We start from the raw sequence: 3,558 nt of genomic DNA, 5'->3' as shown, positions 1-3,558 counted from the left end.
ATTTCTCCCTGCCTCTCTCTGTTAACAACTATAATATGACACAAGAAGCAAACATAGGAGGACTCTGAATGATAGAGGAAAGTAGACTGCTCAAGACCCCAGTCCTGGAGAAAAGATATGGCAGATGGGCATCTTACAACTCCTCACTCAGCAATAGAAGGCAACCAAGCCTGGCATCTCCTGACCCGAACATATTGGATGAAGGTGGCTCAGGAAGGTTCATGTTTTATCCAGATTAAATGGGTATTTTATGATGACAACTCCAGTCAGGCCCAGTGGCAATGGTAAGGGTTATCAAGTGGGAACTTAAAAAACAAAACGTGGCCAGGGAAAATAATCTTTACTTCTGTGGGTCAGAAAGTTTCTTCTCTAACCTAAAGATGACCAGTGGCACCAGCAGGGGTGATACCACCACCACAAGTGACCCAGTTTGGAAAGCATTCTCTCTCTTTTTTTTTTTTTTTTTTCATTTTTAAATCATTTTACTGTTTATACCATAGTCACATTTGAATTAGCAGAACTGTTCCCATGACAGACCAGACAGAAACCTGTTATTCAAGGAAAAAAATAAGTGAAGGCTTTCCTAAAGCTTAAGGAGAGATGTCCCATAGTTACTAACACAAGAATGGCTTGTAGCAATCTCAGACAATGGTGCCAAGGTGTGTGAGCAGGTAGAAACAAAGGGTGCTCCAGAGTAGCTGGCCTATGAATGTGTGTTGGCCTAAGACCACTGCCGCTTCCTAAAGAGATTTTCTTATTATGTTTGGCAAGCAGATGACTTGTAACAGATGTATAACTGAAGTAGGGTGACACTTATGCAGCAATAATTCTACAGGTTTTGGGACAGGTTCTACAAATTTCATTGGTGATTAATTGTTGCATAATTATGATTCTGAAAAGGTAGATCCCATAAACAGACATCCAGGGAAATTTTACAACTGGTAAAATTCTTAAGCCAAAAAATAAATAGCCACACATAACAAACCTACACACCATAAATTAAAATGGTGACATGTTAGGCCTTCTGAAAGAACCAGAGCAGGAAAGCTTATTCAAACAGAAAATCTTCATCCTTCTTTTCAACCAGGAGATTAGCAGGCTCTATCATCTCTTTGGCTGCCCTCCGTTGCTCCAAGTCCTTATCAAACTTTTCCTTGAGAATCTTTTTCTTCTCCTGAATTTTCCTTAACCTGTAGAACTCCTCTTGCTCTCTCTCATCCAGCTCTGTGATAATATAAGCAAGGGTATGTTCAATCCGGGGAATGATGACATGTTCTATAGCATTTACATGCCTGTCAGTTATCTTAATAGCTTCATCCAAAGTAACAAAGGAAGTCTGCAGTGAAGCCAGTTCCACCAGTAGTTCCACTGCTTTGGCATAATTCCTCTTCAGTTTAGCCAACTGTTCCCCACCTCCGGCTAAACCAGTCAGTTCATAATTGTCAGTTCCTTCATGATAATGTTCAAATACTGGCAATGTCACACCTGCTACATTATCTTTCTTTGCTCTAATCTTCACTTGGGCCTTATTTACATTTTGGATAACTGTGGTGCTGAAGTCCCCTGCTGTGAACTTGGCCTCAGCAAGTGAAAAAGCAACCTCTCTCATCACTTCACCCATCAACATTTTAGTCTCTATTATCTTCTTAAGGATATGTCGAAATCAAAGAGTTAAGGATCAGATTTTTTCTTCAGGAGGTTTCGACCTGTCTGTGCTCCTTTTAACTGAGCCTTCATGATGGTCTGTGCCCTTCGTGAGGGAAAGATTTCAATTCAGTCTTTGCCCGACATTCTGACGATGATTGTTCTGCTTGGGTCCCTGGACGGGCAACCGTGGCTGCAACAACTCAGCCACTGAGTCTTTCTCTACCTGGAAAGCATTCTTTGTATTTTGTAGTTGAACACTCCGTTTGCTCACCTAGGAACACTGATAGATCTGACAGCACTGGAAGTGGGGAAACCCACTACCACAAGAAGCAAAATTCAAGAAACAGAAGTAGTGTGCTCCTTATATAAAATATCCTGAAAAAGACAAATTATTAGAGAAGAAAGCAGTTTTGCCTGGGATTGGAGATAGGAGCAGGGCCTGACTACAAAGGGATTCAAGAAATTAGGACTGGGGGATGGATTTGGTGGTGGCCGCATAACACTATGAATGTACTAAAAACACTGAAAGGTATACTTACAATAGCTGAATTTTATGGTATGTAAATTATACTTCAATAAAACTTTTTAAAAATTCACAGGTAACTAAAACTAGAAAGAACTTCTTTAACCTAATGACAAGCATCTATAGATATAATCATACTTAATATAAAAGACTGAATACTTTTCCCTTAAGACCATGGAAAAGACAAGCATCCTTATTTTTACCACTCATGTTTAATACCATATTGGAAGTCCTAACTGGTGTGAAAATGCAGGAAAAAAATAAAAGGTATACGGAATATAAAGGAAGAAACAAAATTATCTCTATTCAAAGATAACATGATTTTCTATGTAGAAAATTTCATGAAATTTACAAAAAAGCTAGTAGAACTAATATATGAGTTTAACAAGGTCTCTGGGAGCTCAGCTGGTGAATCTGCCCAAAATGCAGGAGACCCTGATTCGATTCCTGGGTCAGGAAGATCCCCTGGAAAAGGGATAGGCTACCTTCTCCAGTATTCTTGGGCTTCCCTGGTGGCTCAGATGGTAAAGAATCCACCTGCAGTGTAGGAGACCTGGGTTCGATCCCTGGGTTGGGAATTCCCAATACCCTGGAGGAGGGCATGGCAACCCACTCCAGTATTCTTACCTGGAGAATCCCATGGACAGAGGAGCCTGGCAGGCTATAGTCCATGGGGTTGCAAAGAGTCAGACACGACTGACGACTAAGCACAGCACAGCACAGCAATGAACAACCAGATGTCAGATGTTTTTTAAAAAACGTATAATTTACAATTGTACCAGAAAAAATGAAATAGGTTAAAAAAGAAACTAACAAACTATGTTTAGGATATGTACACTGAAAGCTACAAAACATTTAAGAAAAATATCAAATAAAAACTAAATAAATGGATATATGAACCATATCCATGGATTGGAAAACTCAGTATTGTTAAGAGGTCAATTCTCCCCCAAACTTGTTCTATGGATTCATTGCAAACCCAATTAAAATCCCAATGGGATTTTTTCTAGATATTAATAATATAACTCTTAAATTCATATAGAAAAGTAAGGAAACAAAAATAGCTGAAACAATTTTGAAAAAGAACAAAGTTGAAGAACTCACAATATCTTGTTTCAAGTATTAACTACTAAGCTATGGTAATGAAAACAGTGTGGTATTTGGAGGAATCAGTCTATCCAATGTTAAGGCTAACTATATACCCATAAAAATCAAGGTAATTATTGTATTGGCACATATATAGATCAATGGAAAAAATACCCGAACTAGAAATAGTTCAATACAAGTAGAGTCAACTTATGTTTCACAAAGATGCAAAGGCGATTTAATGGAAAAGATAGTCTTTTTGACAAATGGTGCTGGAACATTTGGATATCCACATATTTAAA

General features: G+C 38.5%; 1 pseudogene; it reads right to left on the bottom strand.

Annotated features, from left to right (window-relative positions):
- Positions 1-996: 996 nt before the first annotated feature.
- On the bottom strand, positions 997-1,791 carry LOC109554978 (V-type proton ATPase subunit D pseudogene; annotated as a pseudogene).
- Between the last annotated feature and the right edge of the window lie 1,767 nt (positions 1,792-3,558).

The sequence above is a fragment of the Bos indicus genome, chromosome X (assembly GCF_029378745.1).
Source record: "Bos indicus isolate NIAB-ARS_2022 breed Sahiwal x Tharparkar chromosome X, NIAB-ARS_B.indTharparkar_mat_pri_1.0, whole genome shotgun sequence".
NCBI lineage: Eukaryota > Metazoa > Chordata > Mammalia > Artiodactyla > Bovidae > Bos > Bos indicus.
The sequence above is the reverse complement of the archived record's forward strand: the minus strand, read 5'-3'. Positions and strand labels throughout refer to the sequence as shown.